Source organism: Mirounga angustirostris, unplaced genomic scaffold, assembly GCF_029215605.1.
Source record: "Mirounga angustirostris isolate CCGP_5_RB_7025 unplaced genomic scaffold, mMirAng1.0.hap1 SCAF_12, whole genome shotgun sequence".
NCBI lineage: Eukaryota > Metazoa > Chordata > Mammalia > Carnivora > Phocidae > Mirounga > Mirounga angustirostris.
Genome location: NW_026991720.1, coordinates 90169912 through 90186755, shown reverse-complemented (window position 1 = coordinate 90186755; position 16844 = coordinate 90169912). Strand labels below are relative to the sequence as shown.

Genomic DNA, 16844 nt, shown 5'->3' with positions numbered 1-16844 from the left:
GGATTTGGGTACAAGTAGTTTATCTGGGAGCTGGTCCCAGGAAGCACACACAGGGGAGAAACTATGTGAGATTGGGAAGAGAGAAAGCCAATCAGGGTGTAGTAATGAGCAGGTGACCACTGTGGGCAATTGGAACTCAGTCCCACCATGACTTCGGGAGATTGTTTAGAATATATCTCAGCGTTGTCCTACCCAAGTGGTCAAGAGGCTGGGACGTATATCTACCAACTCCAATTGTCATTGGCTGAGGTGTCAACCCAGCCAACGTGTCAACTCCCCATTCTTTAGTCCAGTCCCACACTGGGGCAGCACACAGTGGCCAAGCACTCCAGGGCGACCCTTCAGGTGGAGAGTGGCAGATCCCTACAGCAGGAAGCCATCAGTGTGCCTGGGAGGATGAGTGCCACAGGGACACCAGAGGAGCACCAGCAGTGTCCTGTTACAATGAGCACCTCCAGATTGTTGAACAGGAATTTTAGATGATAATAAATATTATGAAGAAAGGAAATTGGAGGAAAGGTGTGGAGGTGGGGAGAGGAATGGAATTTTAGAGAGTTCAGTGGGAGGTGGGAGAGGTGGGCATTTGAAAAACTGACATTTGAGCAGCAACCTGAATATTGAGGATTGAAGCATCAGTGACCTGAGGGAAGGGTCTCCAGTGGAGGCACCAGCTGGTTTAAGGGCCTAGAGATGGGCAGAAGATTTGTTAGGTTCAGGGAATTCAAGGAGCCATTGTGGATAAAGCACAGTCAGCAACAGGGTAAATGGTAGGGAATGCCTTTGGTCAGGTAGACAAGGGTTCAATCATGCAGATCCTTGTAGCCATGACAAGAAATTTAGATTTTATTTTGAATATGATAAAAAGGTATTGGAGGGTTTTGAGCAGTATGTACCATGTGGTTTTGTTTTAAACGATCCATGACCTCTGTATGAGAATAAAAGTAGAAGTAAGTGGTGGTTTAGGAGGCTGTTGTAACAATCCAGGTGAGAGACTGTTTTGGCTTAGAGCAGAGAAATAAATATCTCATTATAAGAAATGTTCTTAAGGGCGCCTGGGTGGCTCAGTTGGTTAAGCGACTGCCTTCGGCTCAGGTCATGATCCTGGAGTCCCGGGATCGAATCCCGCATCGGGCTCCCTGCTCGGCAGGGAGTCTGCTTCTCCCTCTCCCGCTCCCCCCTCTTGTGCTCTTTCTCTCTCTCACTCTCTCTCTCAAATAAATTAAAAAAAAAAGAAATGTTCTTAAAATACAGGGGAGTACTTACTGTTCATGCAAAAGTGGTATCCAACCATTCATAATTAAAGGATGCAATATATAGCAAACAGGATCCAAAAATAGCTTGGATCACTGACTAAGAACAAGATTTAAGAGTTAATAACTATGTACACATTTAAAGAGCAGTAAAAAGGATAGTGACTTCAATATGCAAAAAGTTGAAAGAGGTGGGGCTTAGAGCAGTAATAAAAATGTAATGCAACCAACCTGAAACCTGGTGAGCCAGTACTCTCCTTGGCCGGTCTTTAGACCATAGAATAACATCAGCCCAATTGCAAAATTTGCAAAAAATAATGTACTTAGGTTTTTGTGCATAGGGATTTTTACCCATAATATACCCAGACTTCTCCAAATGCTCTTTTACTAATACATCCCTCACATGAGATAGCTCATTTCCCTCCCGATTCTAAACTTCTATAGACTCTGCCCACATAAGCCAAGCCCAAGATGCCCTTCCTCCTCACTTATTAATTATCCCAGTAACTTCTTAATTGCTGGGTTTGCCTTTGATCCTCTCCCCCACAGCACACTGTTCCCTAAAATACTCCTTTTATCCTATCAGTCCCCTAAATGAAATCTTTCTGAGGCTCTTACTCCTTGCCTAAGGATAACAATCTCCTTAGTTGCTAGATAAGGCTTATGTCCTACTCCCGCCACCCTCACCCCCGCCTCACGACCCTCATCTTCTCATGCTCTGAATATATGTTGTTCCTACCCCTCTGCTGACTCTTTGCTCTTTCTCCCCCTCCTCGAATTTCCCATTGTACAAACACACACACACACACACACCTCTGCCTGCAAAAAAAAATTAAAAATTACACCTTAAATCTTTTTTTTTTAAGGTTTTATTTGTTCATTTGAGAGAGAGCCTGAAAGAGTCGGGGGGAGGGGCAAAAGGAGAGGGAGACGGATAAGCAGACTCCCCGCTGAGCAAGGAGCCCTATGACGTGGGGCTCAATCCCAGGACCCTGGGATCACTGCCTGAGCTGAAGGCAGACACTTAACCGACTGAGCCACCGAGATGCCCCACCTTAAATCTTTTTTTTAAAGCCTAACCTATACTTGGTGCATCCCAACATAGGAGATATAGCAGATCATAGAGTGCCACAATTACAAGTTAGCTAGGACTGTATTCATTTATTGAATGCCTACTTTATACCGACTTATGTACTTGGTGCACGAAGATGGATATAGAATGTTATTGCTAGCCTCAAGGAGCTGAGTCCAGGGGGAGAGATGAGTGTGTAAATAAACATACCCTCATAGAGTGTGGTGAGTGCAAGGATTGAGCTATGAACAGTGTATGGGATTGGGTGTGTTCAGGCAGAACAAATAGACAGGGCCAAGGCAGAGGAGTGCAGCTTGCAGGCACAGAGAGCCAAGGTTGAGATCAACCAAAAGCAGAGGTCTCAGTACCAAGGAGAGCTCCTCATGTGCTGAGCCTTGAGGCATTCTTCACATTTTTGGAAGCTGCTCAAAACTTTCTATGAGGCTCTATCCTTAGGAACAGGAGTTTCTGGCTTAAAGAAACCCTGAATAGACATATCCTGGATCCCTTTGTGTTACAAAAGTAATACTTCAGCTTATGAACTTGTAGGGTTTGAGGATTGAGGATTAGTTGAGCAATTTCTATCCTTAGAAGATCCTCTGGTCTCAAATCCTCAGGAGTTGGTTTTCATTCTAGAATTTGAGATGGAAGCCAGGACTTTATTGGGATTTTTTTTTTTCTTAGGCTTTGGCGGGTTGGAGCCTGACCTGACCAGTCTGGACAGAATTGATCTCCCCAGCCTCTTCTACCATGCACCCGGTAGCTATGATGTTATTTATGAACGCCTTACTGCCTCGAACTATGTTGCAAATGTCTAGAGTAGCACACTCCAATATAGAAATATAATATGAGCCACATAGTTAATTTTAAATTTTCTAGCAGCCACATTCAAAAGAGTAAAAGGAAATGGGTAAAATTAATGTAATATGTTTTACTTAACTCAGTAAATCTAAAATGTTATTTCAACATGTATTGATTAAACCATTAGTGAGATATCTCATGTTCTGTTCTTCCTACAAAATGTTCAGAATCCAGCATATGTGTCCTCAGACGGCACATTTCGATGTGAACTAGTCACCTTTCAAGTGCTCAGTTGCCATCCGTGGCTAGTGGCTGCTGGATTGGGCAGCCCAGGTCTGGATGTTAGCGAGCCGGTCTGTACTCCCTCTCCAGCCTTTCTGGCCCTTAAGTTTTCCAAACCTCCTGAAAACTGGCCAGAAGGACTGAAAGAGGGCCACCAAACCGAGTACATTCTGTACTCTGCTTACAAATGAATAGGTGGTAAGAAGAAAGAATGTTTAAGTCTCAAAATAAATCTGTGTATTATTTTTTACACTTTATGTTTTCAATATTCAAATAAATATATCTCACCAAAAGACACATTTTTTAAAAGATTCATATACAATTGAGGAAACAGGTTTTGTAGTAAGGGGTTGAGCAATTAGTTTTTAACAAAAAATTTCAATTACAGACGGTAGTGTTGACTTTCTCTTATGAAAGACTGAACAATGACCACTTTTCGTTAGATATACTATCGTTTTGTAAACTGTGTATTTTTTTAATCGACCTAATGGAATTAACCAGCTAGTTGACCATGTAGTGTGTAGAAAAATGGATTAATGAAGGATGACAAAATACTTAGTCTGTACAGTTATGTTTTATAATGAGGAAAACTAATGCTAGGGAAGCTAAAATACTACCTTTCCCTGGAAAACATTTTAAAGTATGAAAAAGTCTCCTGTGTCTGGGGGGAGGGAGTGCTGGAGATCAGAAGACTTAAATTTTAGTTTTAGTTCTGCCACTACTTAAATTTAGATTCTTAAACAAGTAAATCAATCTGTCTAGTCCTCACCCATAAAATAAAAGGATTGGGTCAGATATCTCTACATTCCTTCCACTCCTCCGAAGTCACATTGACTCTGCCTCTCAAATAAATTCCACAGCTGTTGTCTTCTCTCCATCTCCCTGCATAATTTCTTACCTGAACGACCACAGCTAGTCTTCTTGCAATTTCTTGAACCTATCCTGTCCTCCACGCTGCTGCCAAAGGAACCTTTCTAATAAAAACCTCCTCATCTCATGCTTAATGTCCAGCAGTGGCTCCTGCAGGCCATAGCAGTTGGCCTGGCCTGCTTTTATCTGCTCCCCAGTTTCAACTCCTGGGCTCCCCCAACACACCCCCTGTTTTAGCTTTGCTGGATGGGCGTGTCTGCCAATGTATGACTCAGCTTTGGGGGCTGCTATAACAAAATGCCACAGACTGGCTTAAACAAGAGAAATTTATTTCTCACAGTTCCAGAGGCTGAGAAGTCCAAATCAAGGTGCTTGCTGATTTGGTTCCTAGTGAGAGTTTCTTCCTGGTTGGCAGACTGCTGCTTTCTTGCTGCATCCTCCCTCACAGGGCTGGCCAGGAGAGAGATGATTTCTCTGTGTCTCTTATAAGAGCACTGATCCCGGGGCGCCTGGGTGGCTCAGTCGTTAAGCGTCTGCCTTCGGCTCAGGTCATGATCCCAGGTTCCTGGGATCAAGCCCCGCATCAGGCTCCCTGCTTGGCGGGAAGCCTGCTTCTCCCTCTCCCACAACCCCCGGCTTGTGTTCCTGCTCTCACTATCTCTCTCTCTTTGTGAAATAAATAAATAAAATCTTAAAAAAAAAAAAAAAGAGCACTGATCCCGTTCACAAAGTCTCCACCCTCATGACCTAATCACCTCCTTAAGGCCCCACCTCCAAATACCATCACATTGAGGATTCCGGCTTCAACATATCAAATTGAAGGGTGGGGGGGGGAATGCAGTATTCCGTCCATAGCAGGGAGCCCATGGATCGGCATTCAAGGAGTTTTGGGGAATAATTAATCAGTTGCTATTATAAAAACTCAAACCTGTAATTCACGATTTTATAATGATATGCATGTCATTTTTGAACAGCTTCAATAAGGCAGGTTTTCCTTATTTGAGGACAAAAGTCTTTCCATGGAATTCTGGGAATTCTGTACTAGATTTAATCTTTATAAATACCTAGTCAAACACCTCCCTGAATAATTGAGGAAATCACAATCCAGAAAGTAGATAGAGTAGCTTGCCGGCATCACTAAGGTTCATAGCTGAATCAGGAATCGGACTTTTTCGTATTTTCATTGCAGTTTGCTTTATGTCCATATTTTATAACAACAGTAGAATGGATCAGTTTTTCCATTTCAATTCACCTCTTTATTCCATCTTTTTCTTCTTTGTAACACATAAAATCTATCAGGGGCCCACATTCCCCATCCCTAGTTGCTGCTGATTTGTTTCATTAAAACTTCCATAGACTGGGACACCTGGGTGGCTCAGTCTGTTGGGCGTCTGCCTTCGGCTCAGGTCATGATCTCAGAGTCCTGGATCGAGCCCTGCATCGGGCTCCCTGATCAGCGGGGAGTCGCTTTTCTCTCTGCCTCTCCCCCTGCTTGTTCTCTCTCTCTCTCTTTCTGTCTCAAATAAATAAAATCTTTAAATAAATAAATAAAAGCATCAGGCCCTTTGCCTTAAAAACAAAAACAAAAAACCAAAAACAAAAAAGCTTCCACAGATTGAGGCTGATCCTGTTCTCTGGGTAGAGTCATTATCAAGCCTTCCTTCTTGGCTTCTCCCTCTTCTTTATCCTTTCTTTTGTATAGTTAAAGACAGCAAAACTGATACCCTGTTTTCTAAAATGTATTTTTGTTTAGGAATAAGGTTAAGACCTTATTGCTCATACCCAGCTTCTGATTGTCTGTGTCTCCTTTGGTTTTTCTCAACTATAAAATGGGCAAAGTAAGCTAAATGGTTGCTATAAAATTTTTATCTATACCCAACAACCCCTAAGATGGTACATTTCACATAATAGTCATTCCATAATTATTTAGGAAATTGTATTTATGAGACAAATGTCAGTAGAACTAAAGAGTATGAGTAGTTTCTTGAATTTTACTATAAATTGGTCTGAACCTCTGCTGTTTTAGGAGAGCAGTATGTTCTGTGACTTTCTATAGCAGCAGAAAAAAAGAAAAAAGTTATATAAACATCAGAGGTGCAGAACAATTTTCCACTATAATACAAAATGTTCCTTTTTTATTATTTATTTTTATTGTTAATAACTTACCAGAAAACCCCTCTTAAGAATTTTATGTCTTGGGACGCCTGGGTGGCTCAGTTGGTTAAGTGTCTGCCTTCGGCTCAGGTCATGATCCCAGGGTCCTGGGATCGAGTCCTGCATCAGGCTCCCTGCTCCGCGGGGAGCCTGCTTCTCCCTCTGCCTCTGTCTCTCTCTCTGTCTCTCATAAATAAATAAAAAAAATAAAATCTTTAAAAAAAAAAAGAATTTTATGTCTTATCTAGGTAAACTAAAATTGTCTCCTAATTTAGAAAGTAATCTATTTAACTGTTTGAAATTATTTATTTATAATTATTCAAGAGATATGAAAGTTATTGCTTTTTGAGGCAAAAACGATTCTACATTCAGTACTTTACTTGAATTTTCAGTGTGTCTGGGAAATTTTTAAGTTGTATCAGGATATGGGGGAGCTTAAGTTTAGTGGGCCTACAGAGAATTGGGTTGGGTTTCTTATATAAAATCCTGGAGAACATTTTTAAGCTTCTAGAGAACTTTAGAAGGATCTGGAAAACTGTGTGATTGGCTAGCACGATATTGAGTATGGGGAGGACAAATCAGGAAAATCTTGTAATGTTTAGTATATTTGCAGTCAACACCCAGGATTTTTTAAAAAATCAGCATATAATATTATTTGAAAGGCAAATAGTTTTAGCTGTTAGTTAATCCCTGCAGATCATTTAAAATCAGCTAATCTCTCTAGTTTCCACCTTCTGAAGCCTTCTATGCTTTTTGTTATTGTATTTTTGTAAACATTGCATCCTTTCTTCTGAATACATACAAAAGGAAACAGACATAGCAAATGACAGACGCTTCCCCACAAAAAGCTTCAAATTGGATTAGACAGCTGGGAAGGGGCACTTGGAGGGAGAAGAAGCTTAAGATCCGGGCATGGACTCCTGCTTCAGTTATGTAAATGAGCTGGGTGGTATTAGACAACCTTTTAAATATGAGTAATTAACTATGGAAAATGGAGTCAGCAAAACCTTGAACTAGAGAGGGATCATTTCAATGAAGCTGGGGTCATGGGCTGCAAGCATCGTCTGGACCACAACAAAATGGGTCTAAGGCTTTTGCATTTGTGTGCGAGGTCATTTCAAATCAAATAGATGGAAGAAAGGCATTTCAGAATTAGTGTTTTGATTTCAAGATAGGTCATTGAAAATATGCTTTTGTTCTGTTTACTAATCGCCATCCACGGCAACCCCTTCTGCTGCCTATGGAAAATGGGAAGAGGAAGGGGAGCTAAGCAAGGGAGGGTGGACCATGAAGAGAGATGTTGAGTCATGGATCATCCTATGTGTGAGCTGTGGTCTTTCCCAGGAACAGAATTTGAGGGATGGGAGGACACTGTGCAGTCGTTTTATAGCAATACTAAGATTTCTGTGCTATAGCTGAAGGGAAAAATAAATCTGAAAGCCACTAACAGACATTTTTCACATCACCACTCTGGACTTAGCTCTAAGAGCATGAAACCTTGCCCATATCCATGGAGACTTTGGTGTGAGATACGCAGTACTTTCCACCTCTGAAGGCTGGAGGAGAAATCAGAATAGTTAAATCTGAGATCTCCTGAGCATTCTCAAAATTACTTTCCCTTATTTGGTGGCCGGCCAGCCAGCCCCCTGTCTTGACAGTGAAAACCCCGAAACAAAACGAAACAGAAGAGGCTGGTGGAACAGAGTCAAGGGACGTGAACCAGCCAGGTGAGGAATTGGAAGGGGAAGTTGCCGCTCTCTTGTCTTCGGTTTTCTTGATGTTATGAGGGGAAAAATAGAGACTCTCCTCTCTGTCCTGCGAAGGGAAATACGGCAGTGGCTGAAAAATTCATTGCTTTATAAAGCCAGTGGGGAGAGGTGCTTTGAATGGCATGATTAGTGTGAGGTTTAATTCAGATTCCGATGGGACAATACCTGTGGTCTGAAGGGGTGGATGCCACCCACTAACAGGACAGTTTGCACACTAACAGAATCCAACCCCCTGGTTTCCTTGCTGTGTGACGTTGGGCAAGTTACTAACCTCTCTGACTCTCTGCATCCTCTTCTGCAAAATGGCAGTAGTCCTAGGAAATGCATCCTTGTGTAATCATGAGGATTAAATTAGTTAGTAGGCACACATATGCCTAAAACAGTGATAGAAGGATTCAATAAATGCCACCTTTTATTACACAATCAGGTCCTAATGTATAAATAGCAAAGTGGTCAAATTTCCCCATTTTCTAGCTGGTCTCATTTCTCATACCTCCTCTTATAGAAAATATTAAATATCTCAGGGGTATCCCGTTTTACCATCCCTTGCTTACCTAGATACTGTTTTAAAATAATGGAAAGAAATCCCGTGGGGGAGGATGCTGTTTGGTAGCAAGCCTTCTCTCTCAGGTGTGTGTGAGCCAGTCACAGACACAGCTGTCCATTGGGTCATGCCCCCGGGTCAGCTTTCTCATCTCAGCAGGACTGTGATCTGGTCATGCCTGTCACCTTCCACACTGATCACGGATGACAGAGCCCAGGACTGATAAGCTCTCTTTTCTGCTCAGACCAGGTTCTGTCCCTCCCTCCCTCTGCTCATCCTGTCCTTTTCATCTAGGAGGATCCCCCCCCCCCCATTCTTTCCCAGACATGGGCAAACGTCCCAGTGGTTTCCTATTTCCTGTATGGATATTTTGTTTCTTAAAAAGGATGTCTTTGTACTGTAGTGGGCCAATCAGAACTTACATTATATTTAGGGATATGGTTGTGAATAAAAGGAGTTAAGGCACAAATGTCTTTTAAAATTTTTTTTTATTTTTAAGATTTATTTATTTATTTTAGAAGACAGGGTGAATGTGAGCAGGGAGAGGGGCAGAAGGAGAGGGAGAGAGAGAGAAGCAGACTCCCCGCTGGGTGGAGCCTGATTCAGGGCTTGATCCCAGGACCCTGAGATCATGACTTGAGCTGAGATCAAGAGTCAGTCACTTACGAACCATGAGAGACAATAGACTCTGAAAAACAAACTGAGGGTTCTAGAGGGGAGGGGGGTGGGAGGATGGGTTAGCCTGGTGGTGGGTATTGAGAGGGCACATTCTGCATGGAGCACTGGGTGTTGTGCACAAACAATGAATCATGAAACACTTCATCTAAAACTAATGATATAATGTATGGGGATTAACATAAGAATAAAAAAAAAAAAGAGTTAGTCACTTAACTGACTGAGCCACCCAGGCGCCCTTACTCACAACCACATATAGATATATAGATATAGATATATTTATGTGCACACATACATAAAAAATATAAGATATACAATGAACTTGGAAAGAGTAAAGCTGATGAAGAGTCCTGGATAAAGGAGATGCTGGTAAACAAAATTGCTTCCAGTTTTGTTTTTCTATTTTGTTAATTATTCCATTGTACTGTATTTTACTGATTAAACATCTTTTTCTGTTTTCTTGTTCAATCATTAAATAATGAAGAAAGGAAAGATATGGTGGAGAGTATTTGTATGATAAATAGTAGGAAAATAAGAGTGGGAGAAGTAACAAAATTTTAAGATAAAGAATTTATAAAACGGGGGTTGAGATAGAAAGTGATCATTAAAAGTTAACATTGTTAAGTATTTGCTAATAAATAAGGTAATGCTTTACGTGTGTTGTACTGTTTTTTCCTAGAGACTCTCTGAGGTAGATTGTGGATGGAGAAAATGATCCTTGAAGGAGGCAAAAAGACGGAAGTTCACAAACCAGTGAGGGGACAGGGCTAGCGTTTGAACCCAGGACAGTCTGGCCCCAGACTTCTTCACCACTGTGCCCCTTTGTGAATAGATAGAATAAATGAGCTGAAGAGGCAGGGGAAACATGGCAGAATAACGGAGGAAGAGGGAAGTTCTAGGGAGAAAGAAACACAGTGGCAGATGACTTGGGGGAGATGCTGGGATGATTGCAAGAGTACTACAGGGAAGACAGGAGGTGAAGAGGGACGGGGGTGGGGGGTGGGCACTGGCAGGGGAAACAGGGCACAGAGCCAAGAACTAATTATTCTCGCTAATCAGTATGTGAGGAGGCGAAGATGCTTCCATTGGAATTTAATGAATATTTTTCTCCAGTTGTATATGAGTTCACATGCAGAAGCACATGCAGGAAAACAGCCACATCTGGACATTCACTGGCTGGTCTCATGGTTCATAGGAACCTGCTCTGTGCAAAGCTCATTTGGTGTTAGAGGTCACAGAAATGGCTTATAATTCGAGATGGGAAGAGAAAATGACCTCTCTCAAAAGGTAAAGTTAAGGTAGTAAATGTGAGAGAAATGCTAGATGATAAGGTCTGCGGGTAGAGAGGCAGTTCTCCGATGACTGTGCCCCTCAGTGAAATGGTCATGGGGGCAAATGGACTTGATCTTGGCTCTGATGGAAGGGAGATATTTAAACAAAGGGCGAGGAGTGAGGGGCACATTCCAAGAGTGGTGTCTGGAAACAGAGTCAACAGAGGTGCAAAGCTGGACGGGCCTGGCGTAGTGGGGGCTGGGATCAGAGCCCTGTCTAGCCGGAAGGGCCTGGGGGTGTTTAGGACTAATGGAGTCACAGGTAGGGGCTGGATTGTCCAGGATGTTGAATAACAGACTAAGGATTTTACACCACAGGTAATGGAAATCTCTTAGTGTTTGGGTAATACATTGGTGTTTGCGAAGATGAACCTGTCTTACGTCTATGAAACTGGCCAAAATATTCTAAGAGAATTTCGAGTAGCAACATGTAAAGGTGGCCACATACACTTCTGGTTGCCCTGAAAATAACAAAGTTGCCATTTAGAAAAGAATGTGGGATGGCACCACCATAAAGATGTTTCCACTTGTTTCATTTTGGAAAAATTTTTCAGAAATCTTTGGTGTCTGATGATAAAAATAATGGCATAGCATTGCGGTGGAATATTTTGTGTTCACTTGAAATTATAATTCTGAATACTGTCAGTGATATGAAAAATATTCATGACAATGTTAACTTCAAAAATTAAAAATTTCGAGATTGCAACTTTGTTGAAATTACAGGGTTCAGACAACTCTAAGGAAACCTTGATACATTGGAGTGGGGGGATTGTGAAGAATTTTATTGTTTCCTGTAGTGCTGTCTAAGAAAAAAGACAGGTGAGTGATGAATAGGATGAATTGTGGCAGTTAAAAGATCTTTAGGGACTCTGAGGTTCTTGAACATCCTATTGCATGAACAACAAGTATTTAGTGGTTTCTGAATTTTCTTGGGTTAGGCTTCCATAACTTTCAACAGATTCATAAACCCCTTCATTACTCATCCAATGCTTGGGCTACTAAAATAAATTTAAGGGAGCCTGACTGTGAATGTGCCCACTAACATCATTGTAACAGCAGTAATGAGAGAATGTGTTAAGAATTTTTCTAAGAGATGGGTTTTACAGTTCAGAAAAGATTTGAAAATACATAATTAAAAATCTCTCTTTTGAGTTAGGGTGATTTTGGTCAATTTTGTTAGAGTAGAATTATGAAACCTCTTCCTGTCTTATTTTTATGAATGAATTACTTCTGCATTATTCAAATGAGGTTTTAGATGTCAGAAGAAATGCCATTTTGAAAAATGAACTTACATATAGTACATTCTTATACAAAGAAATATTCAGGTTTGTGTGTGTGTGTGTGTGTTTAAATATATAATTAAGAAGAGGTAGGGAAAATTACTTTGGCACTCTAATGCCCTTGAGCAATATGTAGCTGTTTGGTGGTGGGGGGTGGGAGTAACATTTCTTATAGCAACTGAAACTTCCAGAAAATGGCGATGAGTCTTGTTATACAACCAGTCATATGAATGAAAATTATTTGCTCTGGGAACCCTGACTATATTTCTGTTAAATAATTTAGATGTGGGGTGCCTGGGTGGCTCAGTCAGTTAAGCGTCTGCCTTCAGCTCAGGTCATGATCCCAGAGTCCTGGGATCGAGCCCCATGTGGGGCTCCCTGCTTGGTGGGGAGCCTGCCTCTGCCTCTCCCTCTGCTGCTCCCCCTGCTTGTGCTTGCTCTCTGTGTCAAATAAATAAATAAAATCTAGAAAGAGGGAAAGGAAAGGAGGGAGGGAGGGAGGAAGGAAGGAAGGAAGGAAGGAAGGAAGGAAGGAAGGAAGGAAGGAAGAATTTGGATGTTACTGGAGCTGGGAAGTCCCAGGGAAGTAGTTAGGGTCCATCACATGAAATTACTGATATTTGACTTTTTTGACCTACAGAGCAATTTTATATACTTTGAACCCTAATGTTTCCTGTTCTTTACAACCTTTTTTTTCTCTTCTCATTTCTATCCTGTTGTTACATCCTTCCAAATTTCAATGATAATTTCATCTTTGCTATTCTTTGAATTGTCCAATAAATTTTCACATATATAAACACAGTTCTAACTAAGAAGACTTTAAATGCAATGCGGTTAGACATACATTTAAAATGAAATGCATATCTTGACACGTGTATAAGTAACCGTAGAAGAACCCTATATAAAGTGTTGCCAGGACATAGTGTATGAGAAATTCTGGTTATTTTAGTGCTCTTGTTACAGGTATCAGAGTTTTTGACCACTTTCTTTTGCAAAAACCCTTTTCTTGCAGAATCATTCTTTTTTTTTTTTTTTGAAGATTTTATTTATTCATGAGAGATAGAGAGAGAGGCAGAGGCAGAGGGAGAAGCAGGCTCCCTGCGGAGCAGGGAGCCCGATGCGGGACTCGATCCCAGGACCCTGGGATCATGACCTGAGCTGAAGGCAGACGCTTAACCGACTGAGCCACCCAGGCGTCCCTCTTGCAGAATCTTTTTTTTTCTTCTTTTTTTTTCCTTCAAAGATTCCATTTATTTATTTGACAGAGAGAGAAACAGCGAGAGCAGGAACACAAGCAGGGGGAGTGGGAGAGGGAGAAGCAGGCTTCCTGCCGAGCAGGGAGCCCGATGTGGGACTCGATCCCAGAACCCTGGGATCATGACCTGAGCCGAAGGCAGACGCTTAACGACTGAGCCACCCAGGCGCCCTCTTGCAGAATCATTCTTAATTATAACAATACCAGAGCTCCTTTTTAAAAACAGTGGCTTATCAAAAGGAATGAAATCTTGCCATTTGCAACGACATGGATGGAACTGGAGGGTATTATGCTGAGCGAAATAAGGCAATCAGAGAAAGCCATGTATCATATGATCTCACTGATATGAGGAATTCTCAATCTCAGGAAACAAACTGAGGGTTGCTGGAGTGGTGGGGGGTGGGAGGGATGGGGTGGCTGGATGATAGACATTGGGGAGGGTATGTGCTATGGTGAGCGCTGTGAATTGTGCAAGACTGTTGAATCACAGACCTGTACCTCTGAAACAAATAATACATTATATGTTTTAAAAAAAAAAGAAGATAGTAGGAAGGGAAAAAATGAAGGGGGGGGGAATCGGAGGGGGAGACGAACCATGAGAGATTATGGACTCTGAGAAACAAACTGAGGGTTCTAGGGGGGAGAGGGGTGGGGGATGGGTTAGCCTGGTTATGAGTATTAAGGAGGGCACATGTGAATGGAGCACTGGGTGTTATACGCAAACAATGAATCATGGAACACTACATCAAAAACTAATGATGGAATGTATGGTGATTAACATAACAATAAATTTTTAAAATAAAAAAAAATAAGAACAGTGGCTTATAAAACATGTCTGTACTCAAAACAAGGTGGGGCAGGAGGTGGGGCCGGGGGGGTTGCGGGGAAACGGAGACTAAGAGAAAGAGAAAGAGTGAGCCAGGAACTAATGCATGTTTTGTTGGTTTTGATGGTGCACAGATTCAAAAAGAGAACCAATCTCTGCTGTTCTCTTGAAATATTAAAAAGTATATCATTTCGCCTCAAAAACATTTTCTCTCAGTCTCCCTCCTTCATTCAGCATCACAAAGCCTTTCTAAAATCTTGGCATTTTGCCTCTCAGTAAATTATAAAAAAGCAACAGGATGCCAGTCTGCTGTGCCATCAAATTATCTGTTGGGTTCCTGGGTCTCTGTACTGTATTTACAGAAACAGATGGCCCCTGTGACACTTTCACCAAAAGACATGACACTTCACTTGTCTCCCCTGTGCAGAGCCACATCTTACAGAAACATGCCCAGGGATGCCTGTGACCATGTGGGTACAGCGTGGTGTTTCAGGGTGGAGGAGAGAATCACTCAGTTAATTCTTTTTTCCCCACTCAGTGTAAAGACTACTTCAGCAAAATTCTTTATCTCACATTCAGTCAGCTAATTGACATCTTTTTTTAGTTCCAGGAAAGGAGTTCAAAGGAAAACATCCATCACTTCTGCCCTGGGAGAACTTACAAAATATTGCAGAAAACAGGCAGTGAATGTGAACTTGGTCAATTAGAAAAGCCTGCTAAATAATGACAAAAATAAAGATCATGAAGGTAAACTAATACTTCAGGGCAGAACTCTAGCATTCTGGATGAATGCCTGAAAGAATTATTGGCTCATTTTCTCATTCATAGATGATATCTGATTTATTGTTATTTATTTAATACAAACATTTGCATAGCATCTACTATGTGCTGGGCGTTGTTCTGAGTGACTTAAAAATATTAGCTCATTTAATCCTCATGGCAATTTTACGAAGAAGGTGCTATATTATCTTCATTTTGCAGATGAGGAATCTGAAGTACAGAGGGTGACTATGCATCGTGTATATTCATAATGCATGCACATGTAGAGTATCATAGAAGTATCAAATTTGGATAGACAGTAATTTTTAAAGACTGAAAATTTCTGATTGTTCCTGTTCTAATCAAAATTTAGATACATAATTTAGGTTTAAATGAAGAAGTGTGTCTGTAAAAAAGCACATCTGAACATCCTTATGCACTTAAATTAAAATGGGTACCAAGCGGTAGCATGTGGAAAATCAGGGCCACGCCAGTAAAGGGATAAGTGTGGACGGTGTGGGAGATTGAATTAGGGGAACAGAAAGCAGAACGTGCCATTCTGATGCCATAAGTTGCCTCACCCGGTCCCCAAAATGGAACTCCGTGTTTGGAAATGATGCATTAAGCAATGTGATAGGCGTTAATAACCTGATGAGTTCAAGATGAGATAACCAAACTTTGATTTTTGACTCCAGAGCTGGCTTTGTGGAGGGAGTAATAGCTGTGTCGACTTCAACATTTCTCAATAAAAATACATCGCAAGGTGAAAGAACTACCTCAAATGGCCCCCTTCTGCAGGGCAGTCTCGGGGGTGCTGTTTTAAAGTGGGACGCTACCCCTTCTTGCCATAAAATGACAGCTTTGCTGATGGGTTTGGAGGAGCCTGTTAAACCCAGCACCTCTGTTTACCAAAAAAATGTTTCGAGTAGCCCACTGAGGAACCTCTGTTGAGAAGTAATAGGTCACGGTGGGAGACGGAGTGGGAAGTGGGCAGGCAGAAGCGTTTAGGGTTTAATGGGTCTGAGGCTGTAGTGAAGCAGTGTGCCGAAATAATTCTGATTAGGCTCGGTCAGTCGGGCTGCATAATCAAGCTCGGCTCTCCTCCATTCAGCCCATACTGCAAGGAACACAATCGCAGTTCAAAGCCCCATTTTAAGTAGTCCTCACACTGTTCTTTAAAATACAATCTTCTTTCAGATTGCCCCTGAGCCCTTTTTTCTACACCTGTGGTAATAGCTAACTGGGAAAAGAAAACGTTACGCTAATATGTTCATAGAAAAACATAGGCACACTTTACTTTCCAATGTGAAGGCTTAAATTTTTAAAATTCGCCCCAGAGAAATGACTGGAAAATCCCAACAGGTGTAACAAGAATAAATCACACTCTCCAGCCTGGTCTCTGCTGCTGGCAGCGTGTGCCATATTCGTGGCTTGAGCAGCTGATGAGCTTCTGTTTCCATCAGCTGGAACCACTCCTAACACATACAGAGCCGCAGATAGGCAGTTGGGAGAAAATAGCTCTAAAGGCTTCCCTTCTGCGTGACTTATTTTTTAAGAGTAAAAAAAACAAATCAGAAAATTATTTTATGCTTTTAAAGGTTTTATGAACACGATTCAAGGCTAATTAGGACGTGTTAAGCAGAAACAGATGTGCTGAGGTAGGACCCAGTGAGGATTGTCTGATGTCTCTACTCGGTTGGGTTTTAAAGGTCATGGACCGTGGTTATTGTTGATCTCCTGACAATATGCTTTGAAGGAGATTGTGTTACATGTTGGTTGCGCTTTTGTGAGAAAAAGCATTATTCCAGCCAGGTCTCAAGAAGTGCTGAAAAGAGCTTCAAAGAAATATGTCCACCCATTGTTCATGCCAGTCGTTGTAATAAGTGGGGAACAGATTTTTAGGTTTGATTTTAGGAAGTGAGTAACTTTAATTGAAAATGTACTAAATGGACACTTTCTAAACTTGTATCATGGTC

At 41.5% G+C, this 16844-nt stretch overlaps 1 protein-coding gene across 9 annotated transcripts in view; it reads left to right on the top strand.

The window, feature by feature from the left end:
• The window catches only part of NRCAM (neuronal cell adhesion molecule), a 277791-nt gene that overhangs the window by 105639 nt on the left and 155308 nt on the right, over window positions 1-16844 (top strand). Inside the window, exon 3 of one of the 9 annotated variants that reach the window (XM_054505345.2) lies at window positions 3007-3081. The exons of the other annotated variants lie outside the window; for them this stretch is intronic. The gene's annotated coding sequence lies outside the window, so the exon portion shown is untranslated. The remainder of the gene's footprint in view (window positions 1-3006; window positions 3082-16844) is intronic. 9 annotated transcript variants of the gene reach the window in all.